Source organism: Callithrix jacchus, chromosome 14 (genome assembly GCF_049354715.1).
Source record: "Callithrix jacchus isolate 240 chromosome 14, calJac240_pri, whole genome shotgun sequence".
In the NCBI taxonomy this organism is placed as follows: Eukaryota; Metazoa; Chordata; class Mammalia; order Primates; family Cebidae; genus Callithrix; species Callithrix jacchus.
The window spans coordinates 4,877,351-4,891,845 of record NC_133515.1 but is presented as its reverse complement, the minus strand read 5'-3'; the positions used below and the strand labels follow the sequence as shown (position 1 = coordinate 4,891,845).

The following is a 14,495-nucleotide window of genomic DNA, read 5'->3' as shown; positions in this document are numbered from 1 at the left end:
CTCATGTTTTAGGCAGTCTTCTCAACATACAAATACAAAAGAAATGAAATCACTCATTAAAATCTATGTCAAATGAAGGGTATTTTAAATGTAAGTTTGTTGTTTCTGTTAATAGCACATGCCCAAATGAAAACCAAGAGATAGAAAAACAGATACACTTTTTACTTGGTGGACAGTTACAACAATCAATCACTTTCTGCAGTGACCATTGTATTTTCATTTTATCATGAACTACTCTGAACTTACTATGAGATGTAGCCAAAGTCAGAGGAGAAGAGACAAAGTCAGAAGAGAAGTCAGAAGAGAAGACAATATTCCTTTTTTGCAGGAGGGTAGCTCCTCCAGAATCAGCATGGGAAATAAACATCCTGTTAATTCTCAGTAGAAAAACATTATCGTAGTCAATTTCAACTCATGCTGAGCTGACTTAATCTTTTCATCGACTTATTTGGTGTCATTCTCCTAAATCAAGTGTATTTAATTCCTCTTGTAGTTCATCCAAATTTTCTCCAGTGAAAAGATTTTTATCAACAAGAACACCATCAACAGCTCCATTCTTCAGTCCTGCCCCTTCGTTGTCCTCTTCCAAGTAAATTCTTTCACCATTTTCAGCCCTACCTCCAGAAGCTTCACTTAATTTGTTTTCATCTTTATCTGAAGTATATGTGCTGCATCTTCCAGACTGGCTACAGTAATACCCGTTTCACCTGCATCTCTTGGGATGTACAGGCTTACATCTATGTCATTTACACTCACTGAATTATCAACCTTATCACCACCTGTTCCCTGGGTGTAGCAAGTATCATCTGATTCGTCATCATCATCATTGACCAGTTCAGGAAAAATTCAAACACCTCATGACCACAGATCACGAGTGCTTTTCCTGCTTTGAAGTCAGCTTTCTTCCTTTCAATATCTTGCTCAAGTCTATCAGTCTTTTCTTGTCTTTTCCTTTTCTCCCATGCAAGAAAAGATTCTAGAGTGATTTTGGTAACATTTGGACCGCGGGCAGAACGTTCTCTTTCAATTAGATCTTATAATGAAATTTCACGCTCTTTCTGTTCTTTCATTTTTTTCAACACAAATCCAGGAGTAAGTGTATGCTGATACATGCAAATATCACCCCCTCCAGGGCATACCCCAAACCAGCCATACTTGTTGTTTTCAATAGCTTCAAGAAAATGCTTGCACACTGAGTTTTTGGTTTTTTCTTTTCTGCCTCACCGTGCTTCTTGTTCACTACTTCTTCCAGCTTCTTCTCATCCCAATTATCCGTAGTATCCTTTTCAAGTTCTTCATTTCTTGCATCATGTAAACACTTTGCTTTTCACATTTCTCTCCAGAGTCAAGTCATAGGAGAACTTACACTTATCTCCTTTGGTACACTGTCCTTGCTTGAAGAATGCAAACACCACAGACTTGGATTCTGCACCTGACTTATTTTTTGAGCAACTACAGGTTTGAACAGCTCATTTAGCTCCTGCAATTCTTCTTGTCATCCTTCTTCAATTTCTTTTCAGCTTTACTCTGTCCTACCTGACGTGGACTTTGTTGACCAAACTTAACTTGGTGTGTGACAGCCTTGATAAAATTATGTTTCTTTGGTCCTTTCTTATTCTTCAAACAAAAAGTTTTGTCTTTGTTAATCTCCCTCTTTTTCTGCTCTGTCTTTTTGCCCCCAGCCTGAGCATGTTTCCTGGGGGGCATTGTGGAGACAGATGACACCGTCCAGACTTAAGTGCAGCTGAATACTTTCAGGGGTTCTGGCCCTGCAGCAGAAAGAGGAGGGGGACCAGGCCTAACTTGCCACACCGCAGGGAAAGCGAGTTCCTCCCAGTGGTTTTCTTTCTGCTTAAAAATACATGCAATTCCATTTCTCTTTCAGAATTAACAGTGAAACTATATATTCATATCTCTCTTTATGTAGGACAATACTAAAATACCTTTTTTCCTCCTCTCCTTCTTCCTCCTACTTGATCTTGCTTACAGAATTTTAGACCTGGTTTACTGTTTCATCTTTTCTTCTTAAAATCATGCATGGCTTCTCTAAGCTATATATTTGCCATTCACATTCCTTTATTTTTTCCCATCCCTATCTATAGTTACAATTAAGACTGAATTCTATGCTCCAATTATTTTAATGATTGTTGAATGTTTCTTAATACTATGATTTAGCCACTGTTCATTTCTTTATTCTGATGGATTTTTAATTAGCTAGGGTAGCTTCTTGAGCAATATATTTAATAAGTCATATGATTTCTGAGACAGCATATCTGATAATGTTTTCTGTTGCCTTTATACATTAATTAAAACATATCTCTATATAATATTCTTGTGTCATAACTTTCCTCTTTAATATTGTTTAGAATTTGCTCCACTGCCTTCTTCCTATGTGTAATACAACGAAGAGGCTTTCACCTATTCATTTTCCTCTCCTCTTTTACTATCTCTCTTAACCCCTCACAACTTTCTTTCTCCTCCCCTCTATTCTTCATCTTTTTCTCCTCCTTTCTCTGTTTCATTTATTCCTTCTCCTTCTCCTCCCCTTCTTTCTCTTTTCTTTTTACCCTCTTCCTCCTTTTTCTTCTCCTCACCTTCTTTCTTCTCACTTACCTCCTCCCTGTTTTTCTCCTTCTTCCTCCTGCTTTTCCTCCCTTCTTTTTCACTTTTACCTCATCTCTCCTTTCTGCCTCCATTAATCCTCATACTGATCCTTTTTCTTCCTCTTTTTGTTCTCCTTTTCCTTTTCCTGTTTTCTCTCTTTTTCTTCCACGTGTTCTTTTTTCTTTCGCTCTCTCTGTTGTAGTTATTCTTACTAATGTCTTTCAACTTAGAATTTTCAGAGTTGGTTGATAATGTCATTAATTATTCTTGGGATTCGGTGAGACCTTTGTATATGTAAACAGAAACTTGCACTTTAGTTCAATAATTCTGTCATCTATTAAATATTGCCTTATTATTTATATCCAATTTAGTTGTATGTTGTTTTCAGGAATATTGGTTTTTCATATGTTGGTATTATGATTCCTCCAACTCTGTCACATTCTCTGATCATTTTCAATTCATCTCTTTTTCTGGCTCATTCTGGGGAAGTGCCTCAGTTTGTTTGTAAATTTCAGATGAGATTATCTTTAGTTTTCGCATGCCTTTTAACAATACTAATGACTGTCCAAATTCTTCTTATATATTTGTATTTCCCCTTCATTCTTTCTTCCTTTCACTCTGCTAGTACCTCTTTTATTTCTCAGCCAATATTTTATGGATTTCATCTTAAAGTTTTGTTCTAAAGCGTCCTAACTGTAGTAAATTATGCCTAAAGAAAAACAAATTTCTTTTTTATTTTTTGGCTTTGTTTTTCTAACAATATATTCTTTAGTATCTTTAACACAGTATTATATAAACATATTTATGTATTATTTATTTCATAATAAAATTTTCTCTATGTCTCCATATTGTTGTTGTTGTTGTTGTTTTTTAATTTGGAAATACATACATGTTATTTTTCCTTATAGGTTGTTAGGATACAGGTTGTATTTGGTCACATGAGTAAGTTCTTTAGTGGTGATTTGTGAGATTTTGGTGTACCTATCTCCCGAGCAGTATACGCTGCACTTTATTTGTAGTCTTTTACCTCTTGCCTCCCTTTTAGCCCTTCCACCCCACGTCCCCAAGTCCATTGTATTATTCTTATGCTTTTGCCTCCTCATAGCTCAGCTCCCACACATCAGTGAGAATATACAATGTTTAGTTTTCCATGCCTGAGTTGCTTCACTTAGAAAAATTAGTTTTTATTTAGTTTACTATGCCTTGAATGTGGAGAGCTCTTTTTACTACCAGGTAGGTTGATTCTCTTTGGCTTTTTAAATAGTGCACCTGGATGCAATTAGAATCACCTTTTTTATTTTTATTTTTATTTTCATTTTTATTTATTTATTGATTTTTTGATCCCAGTAATAATTAACATGATTGCTATAGAATCACCCTTTCAAGTTAAGACTTGAAACTGGGCTTGTGAGCATAGATGGAGACTGTGATATACATTTAAATTCCCACTATCAAAACTGGTCTTAGTGGAATTTTTTTAGTTTTTTGCCCCAGTGACAAAGTTTCATTTTCTAGCATTCTGAATGACACAGCCTCAACAACAGTGAGAGAATCCACTGTGTAGCTTTTTGTAATCGTTTTTTTCCTGGCATCACTGTTCTCTGATATTTACTGACAAATTACTATTGTTCATAGACAAATGCTGGTAAACAAGGATTTCTCCATATACTCTACCCTGCAGAGCTATGAGGAACCTAGGCACTTTCCATTCTTGCTGCTGAATTTTCTTGTCTCTGTAGATATAAGAGGAAATACAGTGAGATGATGCATTTTCAAAGTAAGATTAATTTGAGTCTCCCATTGTTACCTCCCAATAATTTTCTCCCTGTCTCCAAGAAAACTCCCAGAGTCTACTAAGTAGGTAGAAGCATTTCCTAGTTCATGATACATGATTCCCTGCAGTTTAAAAGAAATTGCCTGTTCATTTCAGTAGGTATATGAAAAGATTAAGGATGAATATCCATTCTCTCTTTATAAATGTCTGTTCTAAGTTATCTTCAACTTAGACATTTTCACCTTATATAAAATCGTTCAATAATGATTGTAATCTTCCCTGTCCATATAAATGTTCATCATTACTGTCTTAGTCTTAGGAAACTATACATCTTTTGAAAGACATAGACAATGCCAGCATCCAAGAGACCTGAAATCTCCTAAAGAGCAGAGATGCACTTATTAATTACTTTAAGCAATTTTTACTTTTTTCATCCGGTGTGAGTATGAGGTATGTTGATTGAGGAGGTAATATCTCACTTTTGTTCACTAAGTATTCTCAAAGTGCTGTGATTACTTTCATTTCCTTTACAATTACTAATAGATGTTTACCTGCTATAATGATGACAGCAGAGTCATTTGAAAAAAGCAGCATTGTCACAAGGTTAAGCACTACAGGAACCTTGTAATAATGCCTTTAGAAAATAAATCATTAAATGCATTGATATCTGCATTTTGTTTAGAAATCCTATGTGAGTAGCATCCTACATTCAGAAAGGTCCTATTTGTCCCAGAGGCTCAGGTTGGAAGGCAGGATTCCAGTGGCATGACTAAGAAAGACAAGGTATAGTTGTCATGAGCATAGACACAGGAGCTTGACTGACTAGTTTCAAATCCTTTTTCTCACTTACTAGCTGTGTCATCTTGGAACATCGATTAACCTCTGTGTATTTCTCTTTTATTATCTATAAGGGATAAGAATAGCATCTATCTCACAGGCTTATTGGGAAGATTAACAACCTATATTAGAGTTTATAAAGTTGCCGGACACATAGAAAGGGCCATATATCTGCCAGATACTATCATTACTGTTGTTGACAAGGGCCTTCATGGTCAAAGGAACAGCTTTGAGATTTGCAGTCCTGGGCTGAAGAAAGACAGCATACCTGGGAGATGTGCGAGAGATGATTGTAGTCTAGGAAGTAGGCAGCTCCATTTTGAAATTGTCACCAGATAGCTGGATGGCATTAGAAACTATTCTGATGTTTAGTTTCTATATATGTAAAATAGGGATGTTGGTATAAACTGCAATTTAAGATGTTTGCTCTTATTTTCACTGGAAACATCAAATTTGTAAACTAAAATAAGCAAATCCTTAGAACAGATATATTATTGTGTGTGTGTATTTTTTTTTTTTTTTGAGAGTCTCGCTGTGCTGCCAGGTGCCAGGCTGGAGTGCAGTGGCATGATCTCGGCTCACTGCAACCTCTGCCTCCTGGGTTCAAGCAATTCTCCTGCCTTAGCCTCCCTAGTAGCTGGGACTACAGGTTCGTGCCACCACGCCCAGCTAATTTTTTGTATTTTTAGTAGAGACGAGGTTTCACCATGTTGGCCATGGTGGTCTCAATCTCTTGACCTCATGATCTGCCTGCCTCGGCCTCCCAGAGTGCTGGGATTTCAGGCATTAGCCAACTTGCCTGGCCAAATTATTGTGTTAAACTAAGGAAAGATAGGCAATCTATAATTAGAGATTTGCTTTGTGTCCACAAATCCGCACCGTTTCAGAAGAGAAAATAAAAGTACTGAATTCACCAGAAGTCTAATTTATCATGAGGTAGTAATCCTTCCAATCATCTCAATCTAAAGAAATAAACTTTATTAACACAAAATTTACTATAAACCTATGATTTTAAATTTTGTACGATTTTTTGAAAAAGTCTTTTGATAAACTGAAAAATTTAGATGACCTTGGGTTTGGTAGTGACTTCTCTAAGACAAGATCGAAAGCATGATCCATGAAAGAAAACATTGTTAAGTTGGAATTTTTTTAAATTTAACACTTCTGTGAAAACACTGTTAAGGGAACAAGAAGACAGGTCACAGACTGGGAGAAAATCTTTGCAAAACACACGTAAGCTAAATGACCAGTATCGAACATACACAAAGAAACCTTAAAACTCAACAATTAGGCTGGGTGCAGTGGCTCACACGTGTAATCCCAACAGTTTGGGAGGCCAAGGTGGGAGGATCACCTGAGGTCAGGAGTTCCAGACCAGTCTGGCCAACATGGTGAAACCCCATCTTTACTAAAAATATAAAAATTAGCCAGGTATAGTGGTGCATGCCTGTGATGCCAGCTACTGAGGAGGCTGAGGTAGGAGAATTGCTTGAACCTGGGAGGGAGAGGTTGCAGTGAGCTGAGATCATGCCACTGCACTCATTCTGGGCCACAGAATGAGACTCTACCTCAAAAACAAAAGCAAAAAACCTGTTTAAAAATTGGGCAAAAATTCTGAACAGACACCTCAACAGATTTACAGATGTCAAACAAATATGAAAAGATGCTCAACATCATGTCATTAGGGAATGCAAATTAAAACAGTAGAATACCACTATACACTTGTTTACACTACTGCAGTCCCAGATACAAAGAGCATCAAATGCTGGTGAAGACATGAAGCAACAGAAGGACTTATTCATTGCTGTTACAGCCACTTTGGAAGACAGTTGGTGGTTTCTTATAAAACACAGGATATTCTTACCCTATATAATACAGCAATTACACTTCTGGTATTTACCCCCCAAAATTGAGAATATATGCCCACACAAAAATCTTTACATAAATGTTTATAGCAGCTTTATTGATGATTTTCAAAACTTGGAAGCAACTAAAATATCTTCTAACCGGTGAATGCATAAGTCAACTGTGGTACATTCCTACAATTGAATATGATTCAGTGCTAAAACGAAAAATGAGCTATCATGTTAAAAAAACATGGAGGATACTTGACTGCACCTTGGTAAGTGAACATTCTTAATAAAAAGAAATATGTATGATTTTTTTTAACAACACCTATGTGAAGATCTTAGAAGATGTGTTTGTGGGTAAAGTGGGGAAAATATGAACTGATCAGGGCTACTGTGGATCAATTTCTCTTTGGAGACTGAACTTAAATTCTGTTTATACATGAATCATCGCCATCTTGCCTGTGAGTCTTTCATTCTTTTAATTGCTATGTGCGTAGTGACATTGAACAGAGATCATTAACAGTTGTATATGATCTGAATTTATCTGACAGTCTTGTTTTCTTTTTTTGACAATGCAGTGTTTCAAATTTTTTAATTTGACATTTTGAGTGGTACCTGCACTCTCCAGTTTGCCCTTGATATTATCCATTTTTATTTTTTGTCACCTGCTGCCTTTATACTCTCACATACTCCCCTTACGCCATCAAGCCATTGACATTAGTAACTTTTGACAGAGACAATCTGAATGACTCTTTGCACGTTAGTGGATACTGTAAATCCTTGCTATTCTAAGTGGAGCATATAGACCAGCATCACTGGCATAAGTGAAGTCTCAGGCCTCACCTCAGATATCCTGGATCAGAATCTGTAGTGACTAGATCTTTAAGTATTTTTAATCCACATTAATTTTTGGAAAGCATTGCCTCTGATTAGAAAAAAAAATCTATAAAAATTCAGTAGCCTGAAGTGATTGACTGCCTCTAACAAAATACATTTTAACAGAGCTACATATCAGTTCCTGCCTTCAGGACACCACAAACTGGAAAAGGAAGGTGGTTTATATTAATGCAACTCATGAAAAAGAAAGGAACAAGTGTAGGACTAGTTATTAATAACTATTAAATGTGGAAATATGCTATATGCAAACATTTTAAACACAAAAAGGCACAGATAGATTGAGACACAAGGTAAAGATCTACCATGTAAACAGTAAGCGTAAGAAAGCTGGTGAGGCTATATCAGTATCAGACAGAGTGGACTTTATGCCACAGACTATTACAGAGGATAGAGGGTCATTGCATAATAATAAAAGGAATAAGTTCACCAGAGAGACAACATATCTAGATATTTATGCACTTAATAATGGAGCAACAGCGTTCATGAGGTAAAATCTGGCAAATATAGGGGGCTAAATCGAAAAATCTAATATAGTCAAAATTTAGCTTTATTCTCTTAAAAACTCATATGACAAGTAAACAAAAAAAATAAGGCTTTAGAAGATCTACACAACACTTTCGGCTAACGTGACATAATCGTAATTTAGAGAACACTACATCCCAAAGTTGCACAATACACAGTTTTTTAGTGTGCATGAAACATTCACCAGGAGTCATCATTTTTTTGAGCTATAGAGTCAAATCGCAGTACACTTAAAAAGAGTAAAATCGCCACACCTTTCGGTCCTCTGCGGCCGCCGTAGCTCCCCACTCCTCAGCAGAAACCAGAAGGTGGACTCTCTGCAACTCAACTTTCGGGCGACTAAGAAGAGGTCTTCCAGCGAGAGCCTTCGTTCCCATCACGCTGCAAGGGTGTGTTTACTTCACCTTCATTTCTGTTTCTCCCATGCCCAGTGCAGCTCTGGCCAGATACTCCTCCTGAGCTGGCGCTCGTATCTCCATTAAGAAGTCTCCCTCGAGCCATGGCCAAGGTTTTCCTTGTTGTGAAAGCCACCAAGCTCGTGCTCCAGGGAGCGAAGGCGAAGAGGCAAGATGGAAAGAAAGGATCAAGGAGTGAGCTGAGGCCACTGTCACCGAGAACTCTGCCTAGGAGTCTGGCATCGTGAAGAAGTTATCCTGAGTCAATGTGAGATTGTTTGCTGTATGAATTTGCAGCGAGGAGAGGAGAACTTATCTTCTGAAAACTTACCGTGTGATGAAAACTCAAACCGTAAGAAGAAAAAGAACAAAGAAAAGAGAAATAGAGAAGAGGATGAAGAAACCCAGCTCGATACTGTTGCAACCAGTTTAATATATGCTGTACATGGGCCTTGTGAGACAGGCCCACTGCCCACGGCCAGGAAACCCTAAGGCAGAGCACCCTGCAGCCCATGTCCAGCCCTCGGGCACTCGGGAAGGGAAGAGCAAAGTGCATCAAGTTCATAAAGAGAATAAAGCAGGCTCAGGTGAGCCCAGGCCAGCGAGCCTCCAGCCGGTGTTTGTCTGCGGTGGTTGCTGGGCTCACAAACCCTCCTCAGTGTGGGGCCAGACCTGCGGTGATGCCAGCCAGGTCCGCAGCCTTGATCAGTTTGAGGTAGGTATGGGGCGGATGCGGTGGAGGTTGGACATCAGCTCAGAGAGGAGCAGCAGGTGCTTCTCCATCTCCCTGGCGCCCACTGCCGCCAGCACCTGCCCGCCGTCCCGGCACAGGCCACCTCCACACTGAGCGCCCGCTTGTGCTCGGACACAAAGACGCCATGCCATGCCCAGGACGGTCTGTCAGCCGCTCCAGCCCCTGCGGCCTGGTTTGTGCTCTGGGTGCAGTGTCACCTGCTCCAGCTGCTTCTGTCCCCCACCACTCAGGCAGGTCCTGAGACACCCACTGCAAGGTGCCCGGAGGAATAGTGGCTGGCAGTGCTAGGCTGGGGACACTGGGCTGGGGGACCTGGGGCTGTTGAACTGCCCTGATTGCAGGGCTGGTTGAGTCAAAGCCTTCTCCCTCCTGAGTGACATCAGGCTGGGGCCCCGGACTGAAACCTTTCACGTGGCAGTGAGCTGCTCAGTGACGGGCAGCAGGGGCAGCACAGCTGGCTAGATGTCCAGTCCAGCAGTGCGAGTGCCAGAGGCTCAGAGGGTTCGTGGGCACCACCCTGGAGTGCTCAGTGAGGCCGGGAAGGCCTCGTCTTGCTCCTTGACTTGCCCGACCATCTCTTGGCTGAAGAGAGAAGGTGGAAAGCTTGAGTTGAAGGCTGCTCCGCTGGGCTCCTGGCCCAGTCCTGGCTTGATGGTGCACTGGGAACCTGGGAACCCGACTGCTTGACACAGCCCTCAAAGGTGGGGTCCTGCAGTCCTGGTGGAAACCTCGAAAGGCAGCCTCCACGGTTCTAAAGTGGCCACGTTGCGCTCCCCAGAGCGCTTGAGCATCATGTCCCAGACACCCTGCGTGACCTTGGCAAAGGTCGTCATCTTGCAGCCATTGTGGAGTGTGCCCACAACGGTGTCCACGCTGCGGAACATCTTGGCGGCAGCAGCCTTGGCGGGCAGGGCGGGGCGGGGCGTGAAAGCAAAAGAAAGCCGACGCCTTCTCACCCCATGGCGCCTTTGGGCCCCACGGCTTGTGGGCCTCAGGCACCTAGGCTTCCCAGCATTCTTGGCACTGGGCCTCCTGTCCGCACGACGTGAGCTCAGACAGGGTGAACTTCCAGATGCCTTGTCTGGCTGGGATGCCAGGTGGGGTGGCTGATCTGCTGAGAGGGTGGCTTTCTTCATCTTCTTGCCCGCAGGATAACGGGCTGGGAAGCCAGGAACCTCCTTGATCCGGGGCTGGAAACCGCATCTGCCCACTGCTGCAGCCTCCTGCACCCGTCATCCCGGTGGCGCCCTGGCGTCGGACAAGCAGCAGGCATGGCTGCAGCAATGTGTCCTGGCGCAGGCTGCAGTGAAAGGTGGCCTCCTCTCACGGCTCCCGTGGCCCCAGAACCAGGGTCGCGGCCAGCACTGCCCGCACGTTCCCTATCTAGTCTACATTGTCCTCCCTGGATGCGGCTGGATTGGAGTGAGGCTCCAGGCGATGGGCCCACGAAGACCCGCATGCTGGGCTCGGGATTTGTACTCAGATGCTGCATTACGGCGCCTTTCAGCAGCAGGTGGAACTCCTGCAGCAGTGTCTTGGGTGGGATACTGGGGCAAGGGGCCCTGGCGGCCGAACTTCCGCTTCTTGTCTTGGCCTCTGCTCCTCTTCTTGTTGTTGAATCTTTGTCACTCTGCCAGGAAAAGCATCCAGGCATCCCTGATGTCCACACTGCCTGTGCGCTTAGCCGGGCTCAGGGAGGGGTGGTTCTCCCAAGGACCCGCTGTGGCTCACCAGGTTCAGGGAAGCCAAGGCCGGCGGGGGATCCAGCAGGCCTATAAAGTGGAGGAGTAAGGTGGGCTCTGCAGGGCAGTGGGCCAGAACCCTGAGAGTGGCGGGTCAGCCTGTGCTCCAAGCTCAGCCTCTCAGATTTCCCTGGACCCACGGCTTATAATGCACATGAAACCCATGCCTCGAGTGCACATCACAGTCACCACCCCAGAACCCGCTCCCACTCGCGCTGCAGCAGAGGGGGTGTGGGGGAGAGAGGGGCGCAGAAAGAGAAAAGCACCAGGAAGGTAAACATCTTTTCATGAGCTTTTCGACTGTATGCCATCTCTGATGGGAGCCTCTTCTTTTGCCCATTTACTAATTGGGTTGGTTGATTGCTTATGGTTGTGTTGTAAGTGTTTTTTAATGGTCTGGATGCAAGAGAGGTGTTTTGCAAATATTTTCTCCCTGTCTGTGACGTGTTTCTCCATTCTTTTAATATTTCCTTTCCCAGAGCAAAAGATTTTATTGTAACAAAGTCACACCAATATCTTCTTTCATGGTAGAAATTTGTCTTTTATGTACTTTAGTGTTGTACCTACAAAACCCAAAGTTACCTAAATGTCTATTCTTTTGTCATTTTACAGATGTTTTACAGCATTTTGATTTAAACTTAGGTCTAAAAATTGAACTTATAAAAGTAGAGAGTAGAAAGATGATTACCAGAGGTTGTGTTGCCTGGGAGAAAATGGGAAGTTGTTCACAGGTACAAAGATTGAGTTAAACAAGAGAAATATGTTTTGAAATCTATTGTACAGCAGGATGACTATAGTCAATAATGATGTATTATATATTTCAAAGTAACAAAAAGTAAATTTCAAATGCCTGACTACGAAGATAAAATTGAGATGATTAAAAAAGTAAAATTATACATAGCATATTCTATTCCTAGAATTAATTATGTTAGAAATCAATACACATAATCCAGAAACTTTACAGGGAAATCGAAATGACATGATGTAGCCAATATATTGCTGAATTATTAGCCAAATATTATCAGCTAAAATAGTGCTTAAAGGAAAGTTTATAACTTTAAATGCCTATATTAGAAACAAACAAACAAAAAAAGAGTTTTGCTTAAATTCAGGATTCTTAGTTTTCTTCTTAAGAAAAAAAATAAAGACAAGCATAGTCCAATGTAATCTGAAAGAAAAAATAGAATATGTATAACAACATAGAAAATTAGCAAAGCTTAAAGTTGGTTATTTTGTAATTTTAATAAAGGTATTAAACCCCAAGCAAGACTAACCAAGAGAAAAAAGAGAAAATGTAAATTTGGCATGCCCCGTCTCTGCTTGGTGTATTTAATTTCATCTCCCATTGGGCTTCTGTCCGCTTCTTGAACATCATAAATAGTTTTCTGCTCTTCTTCATGTAAGTTAGTCCATATTTTTAGAACACCATTCTCTCTGCTTTTTCACTCATCCTTCAAGTGACTGCTCAAATGTCATCTCCTCAGAATGGCCTTCCTAGAGACACCTCAGTTTAAATTACCTTTCTCTATTCTTTGTACGTCATAGACCCTATACTTTATTTCATAGTAATTATTACACTGTACAGTTATGTACTTACGTGCTTGCTTTTTGTTTAATATGCACCCATATGATAGAAAATAAACTTCGTGAGCCAAGAACTGAATTTGTATTTTCCTTATTGTATAATCAATGCTTAGCACAGTGCCTGACAGTGTATATGCCCTATACCTAAGTTAATTGGATTACTTAATTACTAAAGGCAGACTTGTGCTTTATGGTCCAAATACAGAGAACTAGGAACATTGGGTAGAATAGTTTGAGATAAAGCTTAGCACAGTGGATAACATAGAGTTCTTTTTTGGTGGCAGTCATGTCTTAAGATGAATAAACACCTCTGTGAGGTGATGGATTGTGTATCCCTGAGCTGTGTCCATAATAGCTGGGAAGCTATTATATTTTTATTATTATTATTATAAGACACGAATGTCTCTTATAAACTCTGAATTCATGTATTTTGTGCTCCCTAGTCCTTGGGTTACATGCTCTTTACAGCTCTGCCATGCAAAGAGGAGGTGTCTTGGTTTTCTGTTTGGTTGGTTGGTTTTGGTTTTTCTTGTTTATTTATTTTTAGATTGAGGACAACTGCTTATGTCAGGCATACACATCAGTATCCTACTGGGCAAAGTGTTGACAGGACATCTTCTTCTAAAGGTCAAATTGGAGATTTTCCACATCTTTTGATTTTTTTTACTTCTTTTTATTCTTCTATTGCTCCTGTATCCAGAGATCCATTAGAATTGTGTGAAATGTAGTCTGCAGTTTATATACTGTTTCACTTTGAACAGTGAGATTCATGAATTGATAGCATTCACATTTTATAGCTGTGATAAGTCATCCATATGCACAACCTGGTTGTGAAATTTGTAATTCCTGTTCACGCTTATGCATCCACAATATAGTAGTAAGAATTATACAACTCAGGAAAGCTATGTTCCAAAGGGGTAAGCATGTTCTATAACTCCCATGAGGGGTGCTTGCCTACTTCTCTCACATCACATCCAGTACTACAGCATGTGGTTGACAAAGAAACATCAAGGGGATTGAGTCCAGCCTTCTGCAGTAGATGCTGAGTTCTTAAGGAAGATAAGGGACAGCATTTCCATGGGCTTACTCAATACACTGTGTATAAAAGATGGCCCTCCTCTAGGAATAACCTGAAGTTGACATATTCAAGGTGCTGGAAAATCCCAAATTAGTATTTCTCTTATTTTCTATATATTTTTTTAAAATTTAGAGGACGTTATTTTTTAAACAGTTTTAAGTTTACAGAAAAATGGAGTGGAAAGGAAGAGAGTTCCCATATATTCATCTTTTACTCCCCCCATGTTCTCCTATTGTTACTATTTTTTATTTATATTAATTTAAGGGGTACAAGTGCAGCTTGGTTACATGGATATATTGTGCAGTGATGAAGTCTGGGCTTTTAGTCTTACCATCCCTCAAGTAATGCACATTGTACCCATTAAGTAATTTCTCATTGTCACCTCCCTCCTACTCTCCCACTTTTCAGAGTCTCTAGTGTCTATTATTTCACTCTCTTTGTCCATGTGTATGTATTAT

General features: G+C 40.5%; 1 pseudogene; it reads right to left on the bottom strand.

Annotated features, from left to right (window-relative positions):
- Window positions 1–454: 454 nt before the first annotated feature.
- LOC100403697 (zinc finger CCCH domain-containing protein 15 pseudogene) lies at window positions 455–1,707 on the bottom strand (annotated as a pseudogene).
- Window positions 1,708–14,495: the final 12,788 nt, after the last annotated feature.